This window comes from Geotrypetes seraphini, chromosome 2, assembly GCF_902459505.1.
Source record: "Geotrypetes seraphini chromosome 2, aGeoSer1.1, whole genome shotgun sequence".
NCBI classification, from domain to species: Eukaryota; Metazoa; Chordata; class Amphibia; order Gymnophiona; family Dermophiidae; genus Geotrypetes; species Geotrypetes seraphini.
The window spans coordinates 464,232,141-464,248,616 of record NC_047085.1 but is presented as its reverse complement, the minus strand read 5'-3'; the positions used below and the strand labels follow the sequence as shown (position 1 = coordinate 464,248,616).

Sequence of the window (16,476 nt, the reverse complement as noted above, 5' to 3'; positions counted from 1 at the left end):
CAAAGAGAGAGATTTCTGGAGCTGGAATGAGCAACAACTAGACTTGCCAGGGGAAGGAGAAGTTGGAGTGGAAGTATCACAATTGATCAGGAGAAGCTAAAAGGTAAATGTAATTTAGCTTTCTTATCACAGAAGTATAAAGAGGAATATGACTTCTAGGAGAAACTGTTACAACTAGCCCATACCTAGCTGTGTCTTCTATTTCTGCTAATCTGTTTTCTGACTGGTCCAGCATTTCTGCCCTGCCTCTGGGCTTCTTTTCTATTACTTCAGGTTTTTGTTCAGGTGTACCCTAGAAATTATAAAATCAAACATTTATATAATCAAAGCAAAATAAAAAAAAGCCTGCAAACAACTATGGAAACTGAACATAATGATTTATTTTTTGCCTGCACATCCCTATAATATTTGATTTTTTTCCTTGTTGATTAGTTAAGTTGGGGAATGTGAATGAAGGCAGGAAGCAATTGTAACTTTCTCACAACATAACAAACAATAAAGGCTCTACTTTCTAATTCTCTGTTAAAAAGAAAAATAAGCCAAAGGGTGCCAAATCAATGCTGACCAGATATGACTTGGTAGAATGATCACGATGCCAAGCAAAAGGCTCCCTTCCAATGCACGCTCAAATATTAGAAAGAACAACAGTAGGCACTGAAGATTTTTTAGATAAACAATCTTTATTGTACCAGAAAGGGACAGTTCAATGACTCAACATGCATCATGATTCAGCCAATAGGCCTGCCTCAGGACTGTATATGGATTTTCATACATTTGTTTGTTCATACTAAACTGATCTTTCTTATTTACTCATATATATTTTAATTCATGTCTTTATTTATGTACTGTATATACCATACATAATACCATGTAGTATTATCATGGCACAGAAGAGATTCTACCAAAAAAACCCAGCCTACATAGCATCCAAACTACGCCTATACACCCCTAACTGCCCCCTCCCCTCCAAAGCAGAACAAAGACTCAGCATTCCCGCAGGGAGATCCCTCCGTATGAGTACGGTGTACAAAAGATCCTACAGCCATTTCATACCTCAGCTATGGAACCGACTACCCACACAGATCAGGTCGCTAGACTTACTAATGACCTTCCGCAGAGCAGTAAAGACCTTCCTCTTCCACCAATTGGGCCATTAAAAGCTTCCTCCTCAATATACTTCTCCTAGTACTCCTGGTCTCTAGAATAAGCTCTGTTATATGTCTGTAAAATAATAAATAAGTCTGTTTTCAAACGACTATGAATGTCTACTTGTAACCTGTTCTGAGCTTCTGGGAGAACAGGATAAAAATCGAAATAAATAAATAAATAAATAAAATATGTTCCAATTCATAAATTCACTTATGTATATGTATTTTTTATATTTCATTTCTAACAGCTTTGACTCCTGAGGCAGGTCTATTGGCTGAAATACGATTCGTATCGTGTCACTGAACTGTCCCCTTGTGGTATAAAAAGGAGGCTATCTGAAAAATCTTCAGCGCCTATTGATTTTCTGTCTACTCCATTGTTGCTCTTTCTGTCTCCACACATTTTTGTTCTTCTGGATTTTTTTTTAACTCAAATATTGTGTGCCATACAGTTGTTTTACTGTTTTGAAACTTTCTGACTGACACCCCTCTTTTTGAATTGATGTCCATTGAACTAAAATCCTTTTATTGGATAATATACAACAATAATTGTGACTGCACAGAATGCTGCTATTGGTTGAGCGAATGCATGTGTGTGAATGGAGTATGAGTTAGTAGTTGGAAGAGAGGTTCACAAATTGAAAATATTTATAAACTGTGAAAAAATTCTGTAATATTTATAACTGATTAGTGATACGGGGTGTTTGATGTTGTTTATGCATATTCATTGGGGAAATCCTGAAAACCCGACTGGATTGCGGCCCTCAAGGACTGACATTTGACACCCCTGCCCTAGGTTCACAATTTATAGCAGTGGCTCTCAACCCAGTCCATAGAGCACATCCAGCCGGTCAGGTTTTCAGGATATCTATAATCAATAAACATAAGACAGATTTGCATTCAAAGAGGACAGTGCCTATAAATCTGTATCATGAGCACATAAGAATAGCCTTACTGGGTCGGACCAATGGTCCATCTAGCTCAGTATCCTGTCTTCACGGTAGCCAATCCAGGTCACAAGTACCTGGCAAACCCCCAAATAGTAGCAATATTCCATACTACTGATTCAGGGCAAGAAGTAGATTCTCCCTTGTCTGTCTCAATCACAGACAAGGACTTTTCCTCCAGGAACAAACCTTTTTTTTTTTTAACACCAGCTACGTTAACTGCTCATACCACATCCTCTGGCAATGCGTTTATTGTGGATATCTTGCAAACCCAACTGGCTGGATGTGCCTCAAGGACTGGGTTGGAACCTCTGATTTATACTCTATTAACCAGAATAATTGCTAATTACTTTTATTGTATAAGGTAGGAGCGAATGAAACATATTAAAACGGACTATTATTTAGCAAACAGATTTCCCCCAGTTTGTCTCAAAAAGAAAAAATCTTTTGATAAGTCATTATTTTTCTAGCTCATGAGACATCTCTATAGAGACCCTGTTTAGCTAACACCAACATGTACAATTCAGTATCTCTGATGCAAAACATATTTTTCAAATAGTGCAATATCTGCTATTATATAATTAAGCTAGTGGGTCTACAGTAATTTTATTAGTCTACCTGTCCAAGAACAATACTTATTGCCTGTAGCAGAGAATAATGTATAGAAATATTGTGCAGGTTAAGTAGCTAGATATTTTCCATGAATTTCATACAAGAGTATGATAAAAGTTTCATGTACGAGTATTATTCTTTGACAGTTCTTGCAGCAGGGGGTGGGTAAAACATTCATGTAGTTTGTCTTTGTAATTACAGTACAATGAACAGCCTTGAGAACTATCAAAAGAGTTTTCTTCTAATTAGACATAAAAACATCAGAATAGCCTTACTGGGTCAGACCAATGGTCCATCTAGCCCAGTGGCCACATTTTGGATTTGTAGGTACTTGGAGGGCCGCAGAAAAAAATAGTTAATGTCTTATTAAAGAAATGACAATTTTGCATGAGGTAAAACTCTTCATAGTTTATAAATCTTTCCTTTTGGCCAAGTCTTAATAATATTGTCATTTATAGCTAAAGAGACATATGATCAAGAAACTGTTTTATTTTACTTTTGTGATTATGATAAACATGCCGAGGGCCTCAAAATAGTACCTGGCGGGCCGCATGTGGCCCCCGGGCCGCAAGTTTGAGACCACTGATCTAGCCCATCCTCATGGTGGCCAATCCAGGTCCTTAGTACCTGGCAAAAACCCAAAGAGTGCAAACACGGATCAATTTATAAATTATAGAGTCTGGGGATGAGTTCTATCTTTAAATTAGGTTACTGTTTATTTATTTTAAAATAAGTGGGTTAACAAATTAAACCATTCACAATTTAAAGCACTTTAGGTGCAAAAGAAAAATTATAATAAAGGTAGTACAAGTTATCCTAGACCCCCCATTTGGCTAATTTAAAAACCCAAAGAGTAGCAACATTCCATGCTACTGACCCAGGGCAAGCAGTGGCTTCCCCCAGTCATGATTTTTATATTTCCAAATTTTTTATGTGTTATAATTCACTACAAGCAGCATTAGATTTTAACGTGACTTTTAGCACATCCTTAAAGCACAATGTGCTACATGTTAGCACATTCTTATTTACACGTGGAACAGCGATCATGGGAAAGACCGTTTTGGAGGTGGGGAATGAGTAGAATCTGCACATGCTTGCTAAAATGTAGAGCTCATTACCACAGGTAAATTCTTTCCACAGCAGATAAAGCAAAGCAGTCAATGCACCACAAGAGGTCTAGCTCAGTGCATCATGCAGTATCAGTCGTATTCTGTTTCAAGGCAGCCCTCCCAGAAGTGATGGGGGATGTTCCTAACAGATGACACAGCAGTTTTTGCAGTTTCTGAGCACTAATTTTGGCTATTACCATATAGCAACTGCAAAACCTTAGAACACTTTAGTAAAGAAGGGCCTTTGTTTGCTATTGCTAAAGATTGAAAGTAGTGGTGTAGGTGGGAGATTTAAGATGGCATTACACGGACACCAGTGCTGCATTGCATGCTCACATTCCCTCTTTCTGTTTGTCTACTGGTTTTTTTTTGTGCATTATTGCCTAAAGGGACACAGATGCAAAAGGAAGCTGCAGTGCACCTCAGCAGGTCTAGAGGGCAGTTTGATAAATTTATCTTTTATTTATTTATTTAATTTTCTATACCGTTTGCCCAAGGGAGTCAGAACGGTTTACATGAATTTATTCAGGTACTGAAGCATTTTTCACTGTCTGTCTCAGTGGGCTCACATTTTGTTTAATGTACCTGGGGCGATGGGGGGGATTAAGTGACCTGCCTAATGTCACAAGGAGCAGTGTGGGTTTGAACCAACAATCTCAGGGTGCTGAGGCTAAAGCTTTAGCCACTACACTTCCCCCTCCCCATTCGCAGTTCCTGCACTCACGGTTTCATATAATCGTGATTTTTTTCTGGGGAGGGGGAAAATAAAAAACAGTCTTAATGTAAAAAAAATCCATCTTTTTTTCCTCTCTGCCGCTTTCCCGGCCTTACCTGGTGGTCTAGAGGGCTTTCGGGGCAGGAGCGATCTTCCTACGCTCCTGCACCGTGCAGATCGCCATGAGGAAATGGCTGCTGGGAGTTCCCGTAGTCCAGGTGAGGCCGGACTCATTTAAAGCACTGGCCTTTGACCTGGGGGCTACCGCATGAGCGGACTGCTGGGCACGATGGACCACTGGTTTGACTCAGCAGCGGCAATTTTTATGTTCTTATACTCCTCCCTGGGAACTCCACTCATCGGGTCAATATCTCTTATCTGTACCCTTCTCCTCTACAGCTAGCTCTAGACTGTCTCTTCTACTCTACTGCACCGTATGCATGAAACAAACTGCCTGACTCAGTACATCAAGCTCTTTCTCTGGCAGTATTGAAAACCAGGCTCAAAGCCCACTTCTTTGAAGCTCCTTTCAATTCCTAACCCCAACCCACCTGCGAAGCACCCATATCTGACTTACCATTCCCTATGTAATTCCCCCATCTGAGCCCTGTGTATAGCTGCACCTTTATGTCCAGTTTATCCATCATAATTAGATTATAAGCTCTTTCGAGCAGGGACTATCTCGTCCATGTTTTGGTATACAGCGCTGGGTATGCCTGGTAGCACTATAGGAATGATAAGTCACTTAATCCTCCATAGCCCCATAAGAACATAAGAAGCGCCATCTCCGGATCAGACCTTCGGTCCATCAAGTCCGGCGATCCGCACACGCGGAGGCCCTGCCAGGTATACACCTGGCTTATTTTATAGCCAACCATATCTTTATATGCCTCTCTCAAGGAGATATGCATCTAGTTTGCTTTTGAAACCTAGGACTGTCGATTCCGCAATAATCTCCCCTGGGAGAGTATTCCAGATGTCAACCACTCTCTGTGTGAAGCAGAACTTCCTGATATTAGTCCTGAACTTGTCCCCCCTTAGCTTCATTTCATGTCCTCTTGTCCGTGTCAAATTGGACAATGTAAATAATCTTCTCTGCTCTATTTTGTCGATTCCTTTCAGTATTTTGAAGGTCTCGATCATATCCCCACACAGTCTCCTTTTCTCAAGGGAGAACAATCCCAGTGTTTTAAGTCGATCTTCATATTCCAGTTTCTCCAGGTACGTTAGATAGATTGTGAGCCCACTGGGACAGATAGGGAAAATGCTTGAGTACCTGACTGTAAAACCGCTTAGATAACCTTGATAGGCGGTATATAAAATCCTAATGAAACTTGTATGAAAGAACTACCACTACTGAAGGTATAAATTGGGAAATCCCTTCTACTGGATATAAGGTATCTGCTAAGTGGGCTGCTACATGCAGTTTTATATATGTTGTTTATGTCATTCTGCATTCATGCTTGAAATTATACATTGGATGTATCAAGCAGGCAATGAGACTTAGATTGAATGAATACCACTGCCAAGTCAATACAGGATCTCTGACATCCCTTTTCAGGAAGCAATGCATCAAATAACAGATATCTCATGGAGAATTATAGATGCGCTCCCGCTTTTGTTACCGAGAAGAGACCAAGATTATAGCAAACAGGATTGGATTTATACATTACAGCCCACAAGGTTTGAATGACAAACTTGACTGGCTCCCTCTACTTTGAGTGACACTCTGTATATCGGTATAGCTTTTCAGTGGTGTTTTACAATTACATTACATTAGGGATTTCTATTCCGCCTGTGCCTTGCGGTTCTAGGCGGATTACAATATAGAAATATCTGGGATATTCAAGTAGAGTTACATTTCAGGATAAGAGTAAGTTACAGGAGCAGTAATGAGTTATGATACTACAATTTCACAGAAGATAATACTTGTTACAGAAGATAATACATATAACGGAAGATAATGCATTTAACAGAGGTAATACATGTTAACTCGATCGGTTGAATCGGGTGTAGTGTAGCAGAATTACAGTACATTCTAGATCGCAGATAAAAAGATAATATAGGTGGGTATTTCTGAAGTCGTTGATTGGGAGCTCATTGGGTGGTGGTTAGAGTGATGGGAGATATTTTTTGAACAGTAATGTTTTTATTTCTTTGCGGAACTCTTTTATGTCTGTTGTTTTGGTCAGTAATTTTGAGATGTCAGAGTCTATTTTAGCTGCCTGTGTCCCCAGGAGGTTGTCGTAAATTTTCTTACGACAAGTACCGTTGAGTGGTGGGTAGGTGAAAAGGTTCTGTGTTCTCCTTCTTCTTGGTGGGAGGTAGTGGTGAAAACGGTTATTTAGGTAACTGGGTGCCATGCCGTGGGTTACTTTGAAAATGAGACAGTAGAGTTTGAATTGTGTTCTTGCAATTAGCTGAGCTTTTTGAAAGTTTTAATGATATAAATCAGTGGTCTCAAACTCGCAGCCCGGGGACCACATGTGGCCCGCCAGGTACTATTTTGAGGCCCTCGGTATGTTTATCATAATCACAAAAGTAAAATAAAACAGTTTCTTGATCATATGTCTTTTTAGCTATAAATGACAATATTATTATTAAGACTTAGCCAAAAGGAAAGATTTATCAACTATAAAGAGTTTTACCTCATGTAAAATTATCATTTCTTTAATAAGACATTAACTATTTTTTTTCTGAGGCCCTCCAAGGACCTACAAATCCAAAATGTGGCCCTGCAAAGGGTTTGAGTTTGAGACCACTGATATAAATGAATGTAAATAAAGAGTCTGAACCAATAATTTTACACCATATTGGAAGTTTTTTTTTTAATTTCTTTTTTCAGTAATCCAATGCAAGAAAGACAATCATGTTGGTGCTGCTGTGTAATAGGCAGTCTCTATAAATAGGCCGAGAAGATGCAATTCGTAATGTTTGATGCTGTATTCACTGGAATTCCCATATTAAGATAACTGGAGTTATTTCACTTTTCTTAACATTGTATATTAATTATTTCAAGACAGAGAGAGAGCAAATTGTTTTTTTACATTTTCAATTATTACTCATAAAGGGCTTATAATTTTACTCGACATCCTCTCTTTGAAAAAGGATTTCTGTCATGACTGTTTATTTTCATCAAATGTGCTATACAATTGGATGTTCATGTGTTTTTTGATCATCTGTTTTCCTACAAAAAAATCCATCAAAAATATACTATGAGCTCCTTTTACAAAGGTGTGTTAGGGCCTTAACGCACGGAATATTATGCGCTAAAATGCCGCGTGCGCTAGCCGCTACCACCTCCTCTTGAGCAGGTGGTAGTTTTTTGGGTAGAACGCGCTAAATCAATGCGTGCGCTACAAACACTAGCGCACCTTTGTAAAAGGAGCCCTATGTATAACTATCTATTAGATTGGCTGAATGACTCTCTAGAAAAAGGAATATCCCCCAAACACCTAGGAAAAATCAGTCTAACACCCATCCGAAAAGATTAAAATGGAGAAATGAACGATGGCAAGAATTACAGACCAGCAGCTTCAATCCCACTTCATGTCACGCTATTGGAAAGCATGATAACAAATCAAATCACAAAATACAGTCAAACCTCGGTTTGCGAGTAACCCGGTTTGTGAGTGTTTTGCAAGACGAGCAAAACATTCTCGCAAACCGAGTGTTGACTCGATTTGCGAGCACCCACCCCGAGAACCAGCATCACCCTCCCCCCCCCGCTCACAAAAACTCCCCCCACGTGAACCGGCACCCCCCGACTGACCAACTTTAACTCACCCCTCCCCCCCCGTCTGCCACCGGCACGCAGCCACAGGACGTGCTGGTGCCACTTGAAGATCTTCTTCCTGCCTCTGCCGGCTTTGAACATGCATCTGCACATGCTCAAGCCCTTCTAATTCTCCCTCTCGCTGAGATTCTCCCTTCAATCCCTTTGAATATAGGATGAGATTTTTGGGCCAAAAAAAGGCCCAAAAAAGCGGGTCTTGTCCTATATTCGGGTCATCAACCTGACCCCCTCCTGGATGATATGGCAGGACAGGAGGGATGCCTCCTGTCTCCCGTCCCGGCCAACTAACTTTTTTTTTTTTTAAATCCCCCCTTCCCCCCCCCGGCGCACGCTTATCTTTTGCACCATTTTTAATCCCTGGTAGTCCAGCGGTGTATGGGACAGGAATGATCTTTCCGTGCCCTGCCCCATGCTAAGCCTCTCTGTCCACATTCCCTATTGGCGACCAGCAGCACAACCAACAGGGCCGAGCTCTTCCTGCTTGGCCCCATGCTGCTCTCTGAATGGCCATTGCCAGTTCTTGTCCCGCAGGGGTTTAAAAAAAAAGTTAGTCGGCTGGCACGGGAGACAGGAAGCATCTCTCCTGTCCCGGCCTACCACTAGACCACCAGAATAGGAAGGTGAGGCAGGGTGCAGAGCCTGGCAGGGGAGGGCGTGAGGGAGGGGACACTGGGTGCAGATCCTGGCAGGTCATGGCACTTGAATATTAAGCCCTTATTAAGTATATATTAAGTCTTATATTCGAGTCAACCATTTTTCCTCCTTTTGGGGGGGGGGGAAATGGGGTCTCGACTTATATTCGGATCGACTTATATTCAAGTATATTGCAATCATTTTTGTATTTTTCAGGTTTTGACAGTATGTTGTTTGAGAACTGGTGAAGAGTGATTTCCTTCATTACTGAAAATCTACCACACAAGCTTATCTGACAGACAGCCACTCCTATTGCTGGTGCATGACTTTGCCACCTATGCTCAAATACATAGCTAAGAAAAGAAACACAAAATGTAACCTATAATAATGGAGCAGAGGAAGCGATCACTTAGCCATTGCATGTGTATCCAGTGGTAGAACAGCACATCCAACAGTAACTCTCTGAAGGTCATTAGAGATGTGTACCAATAAACATACACGCTGCTATCAGATTAGCAGGCAAAATGGTTTCCATGGCTACGATCAGCCAACAGAGCCTGCTTGCATTCAGCATTAATTACATATCTCTATCTATCTATATATTTTTTTGGTTGTTAGGGTCTCCTTGGGAGTTGATTCTGCAAAGCCCAAGTGCTTGCGCATGTTCTAATCTGCTGCAGCCTTTGAAAAGCCATCCAATGTGTGCTGAAGCTGAGCCAATTAATGTTAAGAGACTTGGGTAAATTGCAGAGAATCTGGCAAGACCTTGTTTACCAATTAGGTTTTTTTTTGTGGGGTTTTTTTTTGTAATGCAAATGTTGCACAACATGCAGCAGGAATAAAAGCCAGCTATAATAAATATGAAACTGCTAATTGCATTTTCAGAGACAGAGCTAAGAGGTGAAACTAATCGTACATATGATAACCAAGTGCAACCACCTATGGAGCTTTGGTTCAGCACTCCCACTGATCTTGATTAAGGTAGTCAATAAATCTTTTTATTGAAGGCAAAAGCAGAGTTAATTTTAAATTTCCAATCTGAAACATTTGTGAGGGAAAGGGGCAGGAGGTATGGATAAGTTCATAGAAATGAATACATCTACAGTACATTAATAAAAAGTAACTATCTTCAAAATTATTTCAAGACATCATAATCTCCTGGCATTATAGTATAAGAGAGCACATCTTATAAAAATTATTAATTTTATTTCAAATCAAGAGGTACTGAATCTTTCGAATGTGGATAAATAAGATGCAGGATTTGCAAACTGATTCACGTATGTGGTGTGTTTGATGTTGTTTACGATCAGAACTCTTCAGTTGGGTTATCATTCCATTTAAATGACCAATGAAATCTGTGGTCTATAAGTTTTCAAGGCCAACGAGATCACTTCTTGAGATGTGATTGTGCTATATAAAGAAGGAAATGTTTATATCCAATCTTAATTAAAATATTTTAACAGTTTCGGTTGCACACCTATCCCAAATCCAAGCTCAAGGTTAATTATTTCCCCTTCCAAGTGGACTTACATTTGAGAACGAGGGAAAGCACAGTACTATAAAGCAGTATCCCGCAAACTTTTCGGTGCCGCAGCCGGAAGGCACCCAGAAGTGTGCTGATGTTGTCGTGGTAATGTACCGTGCCTGCGTGATGTCACTGTATCGACGTCTGCACGTGCATGGAGGCCCTCCAGCCACAACCCTGAATCTGTCACTTCGCCAGTGGAGGGTCCTCAAAGAGGGGAGGTGCAGGGAGAGGAAGAGAGATTATGACGAGGAGGAGAGTCGTCGGCACCAGCTGACTGCCTACAGTCCTAGGGCAAGAACCTGACCCTCTGTGTACTTTTTTCTGGCCCTTGGAAGTTTGCTAATTCATCTGGTGCTTATAGCAAGATTCATAGGAACGGAACCAACTTTTGAAAATGATTGGGGGTACTGAACTCAAAACTCACAACAAATGTCCCCTCAACCAGCAAAGAAAAATGTCAAGAGCAAGGCAGGCTATATGGCCAAATCAAAAGGTAGGGTCTTGTCACTCTTTCCTCCTCCTCACAGCTTGTCAGCATCATACTCTCTTCTCTTTCTCTCACCATTCAGATCATAAGAACATACGGATATAAGAATTGCCATATTGGGACAGACTGAAGGTCCATCAAGCCCAATACCCTGTTTCCAACAGAGCCAAACCAGGTCCCAAGTACCTAGCTAGATCCCAAGTAGTAAACAGATTTTATGATGCTTATCCTAGGAATAAGCAGTGGATTTCCCCAAGACATCTCAATAATGGCCTACGGAAATCTCTTTTAGGAAATTATCCAAGCTTTTTAAAAATCCCACTAAGCTAACCCATTTCACCACATCTTTCAGCAATGAATTCCAAAGTTTAATTACAAATTGTGTGAAGAAATATTTTCTCCGGTTTGTTTTAAATCTACTACTTAGTAGCTCCATTGCATGTCCCCTAGTCCTAGTCCAGTAATGCCGCCCACAGAAGGCCCCAGTGAGAAGGCCACAAAGCAGTCTGTGAGTGCTGCTGGCCTGATGCTCCTTTGCCGGAAAGTATTTATGGTCGCAGTCAGCGGGGATCAGTTGGGAGGGAAGGATGGAGGGTCAGCGGGGGTTCAGTGGTTCAGCTGCGTGGCGGTGGCGGTTGCTCAAGAGTTCTGCTGCACAGGGGAATGGGAGGAATGGAGGGAAAGAAAGATGCTGCAGAGGGAAGGCACAAGGGATGAGTGGGAGGGGAGGAAAGATGCTACACATGTGGGGGAAAGGAAAGAGGAAGAATTGAGGTGAAGGAGAGGAAGGGAGAGATGATCATATACATGAAAAAATAAGCCCTACCCGAAAAAAAGACCTAGTGCATTTTTTGGGCCCCAAATGAATATAAGACACTATCTTATTTTCAGGGAAACAGGGTATTAAGAGCCCTTTCTACTAAGGTGTGCTAAGCCATGAGAAGGTTTACTATAGGACGTACTACAGCGCTGACATCGGGAAGACTTCCAGTCGGCTGTGTGCGGCAGGGCAGGTAGGGAAAAGGCAGTGGCGTACCAAAGGGGGGGGGGCGGTCCACCCCGGGTGCAGCCATGGGGGGGGGGGTGCACAGCCGGCCAGGTCCCCTTACCTTTGTGGCGCTTCCCCCGACTGACCGACAACAGGCCCGGCCGACAAACCTCCCTGCCCTGTAGACGCGGATCTAAATTACCTTCTTACAGCAGCTTCAATACTCCAGCTGCTGTAAGAAGGTAACTTAGATTCGCGGCTACAGGGCAGGGAGGTTTGTTGGACCGGGCCTGTTCTGTTGTCGGTCGGGTGGGGAAGCACCACAAAGGTAAGGGGCAGGGAGGGAGAAAGGGAGGAAAGGTGGAGTGGAGAAGAAAAGATGCTTAAGGGAAATGGGTAAAACTGAGGGGGAGAAGGACGCTGAAAGCACTGGGGAAGACGGAAGGGGGGAGAAGGACGCTGAAAGGACATGGGGAAGACAGGGGGGGAGAAGGACGCTGAAAGGACATGGGGAAGACAGAGGGGGGAGAAGGACACTGAAAGCACATGTGGAAGACAGAGGGGGGGAGAAGGATGCTGACAGGACATGGGGAAGACAGGGGGGGAGAAGGATGCTGACAGGGGGTGGGTAAGCAGAGTGGACAGACTTGATGGGCTGTAGCCCTTTTCTACCGTCATCTTCTATGTTTATATGTTTCTAAAGGACATGGGGAAGACAGAGGGGGAGAAGGACACTGAAAGCACATGTGGAAGACAGAGGGGGGAGAAGGATGCTAACAGGACATGGGAAGATGGGGGGGAGAAGGACGCTGAAAGGAAATGGGGAAGAGAAAGTGGGGAGAAGACACTGGCAGGGAAGAAGACAGAGAAGCCAGACTATGGGGGGAGCGGAGGGAAGAAGATGGGTGCCAGACCAATTTGGAAGGGGGGAGAAAGGGAGAAGCACAGTAACAGAGCAAATGGAAGATGCAGAGAGAAGAGAGACAGTGGATGGAAGGAATTGAATGAGAACATGAGGAAAGCAGAAACCAGCAAACCAGAAAAAGAACCAAAAGTCCAACTTCGTCTGCAGTGAAAAAACAAACCAGAGCAAACAAACCAAAAAACTGCAGACTTGTACACGGTGCAGGCAAATTTTATTTTGACAAATAAATCTTAACTAAAAACTTTTTACCAGGCAGGGGACCCAACACGGTCCGTGTTTCGGACAACCTTCATCAGGGGTCCATGGTGATAAAGGAAAAAAGGAAAAATGTCACAAAAAAAAAAAAACCTGTGACGAACTTGCATTGCATTTTGGCGTTTCACTGGTGTGCTACCAAACACTATTTCTCCAGGCTTCTTCTTTTTTTGTGACATTTTTCCTTTTTTCCTTTATCACCATGGACCCCTGATGAAGGTTGTCTGAAACACGGACCGTGTTTGGTCCCCTGCCTGGTAAAAGGTTTTTAGTTAAGATTTATTTGTCAAAATAAAATTTGCCTGCACCGTGTACAAGTCTGCAGTTTTTTGGTTTGTTTGCTCTGAAAGCAGAAACCAGGCAACAAAGGTAGGAAAAAAAATTCTTTTTTTTTTTTTGCTTCAGGATAAAGTAGTATATTAGTTGTTGATAAAAATTTATAAACATTAGAGGCTCTGGTAGAAACCCGTTTACATAGTATGTATTCTTCCCAATTAATATTTCCAAATTAATAAAGTCTTTTTGCTTATTTTTAAATGGGTTTCTACCAGAGCCTTTAATTCAGTAGCATAATTAACTGAAATAACTATTTCTGAAGTTCATAGGGATGGGCGGGGACGTAGGGGATTCCTCGCGGGGACGGAGGGGATTCCTCACGGGGACGGGTGGGATTCCTCACGGGGATGAGTGGGACTTTGGCAGGGACGGGTGGGGACGGGTGGGATTTCTGTCCCTGCGCAACTCTCTAGTGTACAGTAACATTAGATATACAGTAAAACCTTGGATTGCAAGTAACTTGGTTTGCAAGCGTTTTGCAAGACAAGCAAAACCTTTGATTACATTTTAACTTGATATACAAGCAAGGTCTTGCAATTCGAGTATATACAGTATACACACATCACAACTGAGCAGATGGTTCTTCTCTCTCTGACGCTGCGGGTGTGTAGTGATTTTTCTAAATGAGCAAAGTCTTGCAATACGAGTACATTCAGTATACATGCGTCACATCATCACAACTGAGCCAATGGTTCTTCTCTCTCTAACGCTGCGGGAGTGTAGTGATTTTTCTAAACGAGCAAGGTCTTGCAATACAAGTACGTATAGTATTTTGTATTAAAGTTTTTGGGTTGTGGAACAAATCATCCGAGTTTCCATTATTTCCTATGGGGTAATTCGCTTTGATATACGAGTGCTTTGGATTACAAGCAAGCTTCTGGAACGAATTATGCTCAAAAACCAAGGTTTTACTGTACAGAGACTCAAGTTTAGCATACAATTTGTTCATTTTAAGTTAACATACAGTTATTTCCATCTTCAGTTAACATACAGAGAGTATATAGCTCAGCGTACATTAGAATACATATGGTGTGGAGTGACTGGATTTATGGGAAGAGGTAAGTTTTTATTGCTTTCCTGAAGTTCAGAAGCCCTTTGAAGGATCTGATGTGAGGAGGCAGTTGATTCCAATAGCTTGTACTAGTACTGCCTGCTAGATTGCTTCAAACATCACTGCTGATGATATAGTTCCTTGCACCTCTATCATGCCAAAGAATCCAGCCAACGCAATTTTCTCCAGGTACCAAAGAACTTTGGGCCACTTATACCTAACAAAGAAATCTCTCCTCTAGAGCTCACTTAGGCTGGGTTGACAACTTCACTTGCAGCCAATGCCTATAGAAAAGTATCATCCAGTACTGGTGAGCTTGTTGCTGCCAGTTGGGATAGTGTACAGGCAGGTAGACTAAAAGAAACCACTTCCTCATGTATCTGCTCTATGCCCTATTCCAGTGGTTCACAAGCCTATCCTGGGGGAATCCCAGCCAGTTGGGTTTTCAAAATATCCCTAATGAATATACATGAGAGAGATTTGCAAATAATGGACGTGACAGGTATGCAAATCTGTCTCATGCATATTGTCACAAACACTCCTCAGAGCGGAGCTCAACTGTGACAAAACTTATGCTCTGGTGTGTCCCCCATGACCAGGGGCATCTTCAGGACTTTTGGTTGGCCCTAGGAAACTGCCTAGGCCTGAGAGAACACATGGTAAGTACTGGTTTCAAGTCACCACACCTCAGACAGAGTTCTTCAAGAAAGAATAATGGATTTTATTCTGACCTTGGTGGTCCAAAAAGGTGTAACACACAGGCAAATATCTGCAGCATTTCACAAATTCAGCATCAAAACAAAATAAAGGTACTAAAAAAAACTAAATACAGTTGGTCTTGCTTGAGTTCTTGCACTCTGGTTCAGCAATGAATTTATACTGCTATTCAAAAGCAAAAACCAAACTTCCTCTCAGCAGTATTTATCTCTGAGGTATGAAAGATAGCTTTCCAACAAACATATAAAGTCCAGATAATTCTTATAGCAGCAAAAGTTATGTACTTAGTTAGGCAGCAAGCCACAGCACAGCTTTGCCCAGAGATTACTTTCACTGCAGCTACCTTTTAGAAGGCAACACAGCTGTGGGAAATCAGGTGATTACACTACCAGGAAAACGGTAGCCACAATAAGGTTTCAAAACAAAAACCCATTCATTCAGTTTCCAAGTTCTTTAGCTCCAAACTTTACTTTAGGAAAGACAGTTATCAGCATTCAGGTAAGTATACTTCTCACACCACAAATAATGATTAGCTCAAAAACAGGCAGTAAATTCCTATGGCATTTCTTGCTCAGAAAGAAATAAAGGAAAAAAAACCCCCAGCTGCTTCTCAGCTACTCACTGTCTTTCAGTTAGTGTCCATGAGTTCTTTCTGGCTCTCTAGCATAGGGCCAGCGTCTTACACTTCCATGCCTTCCACACATTCAGGGATCTGGAAGTCTGAGGTGGAGAGGCTTTCTTCCATCTCCTGCATTGGCCAATCTGGAACCTCTGTCCTTCCTTCCTGGCTCCAAAGCTCTTGCGCTGCTTTGGGCTGCTGGAGTGACTCACCCTCGTCACTCTCTCCTCTCCCTGCTGTCTGCTTCAGCCTACTTTTAATCAGCCCACAGCCAATCCCCTTCAGCCTGTAGAGGTGGATGGGCTTTGGTGCTACTGCAGGCTTTTCTTGTTTGTTCTGCCTGGGTTTCCTAGGCTCACCTAGTTTATCTTTGGCTGCCCTAGCTGACTTATGAACAGCCTGCTATTGCTGCCAGTCTGCCTGCCCCTGATCCAGATCACCACTGCTCTGGTTGTATGGGCAATGGAGGTCAGCCTCAAGTTGGTCACCAGAATTAACCTGGTCAGCTCTTCTGCACCGGATCTTATTAGGGGCAAAACTAGTGCTGGTGCTAGGTTTTTCACAATATTCACAATGTTGCAATCCTCAAATCCCGACTGGCTGGGGATCC

The 16,476-nt window shown here is 42.1% G+C and overlaps 1 protein-coding gene and 1 long non-coding RNA gene across 4 annotated transcripts in view; one reads left to right on the top strand and one right to left on the bottom strand.

Moving 5' to 3' along the window:
- The window catches only part of LOC117354309, a 35,403-nt gene extending 25,716 nt beyond the window's left edge, over positions 1 to 9,687 (top strand). Inside the window, exons 3-4 of one of the 2 annotated variants that reach the window (XR_004538174.1) lie at positions 6 to 103; positions 9,177 to 9,687. This is a non-coding gene — a long non-coding RNA (uncharacterized LOC117354309). Of the gene's footprint in view, positions 1 to 5; positions 104 to 7,376; positions 7,549 to 9,176 lie in introns of those variants that run through there. The other variant, XR_004538175.1, reaches the window with a different exon arrangement.
- PTPRN2 (protein tyrosine phosphatase receptor type N2) overlaps positions 1 to 16,476 on the bottom strand; it is a 1,585,109-nt gene that overhangs the window by 868,727 nt on the left and 699,906 nt on the right. The gene's annotated exons all lie outside the window — the stretch shown is intronic.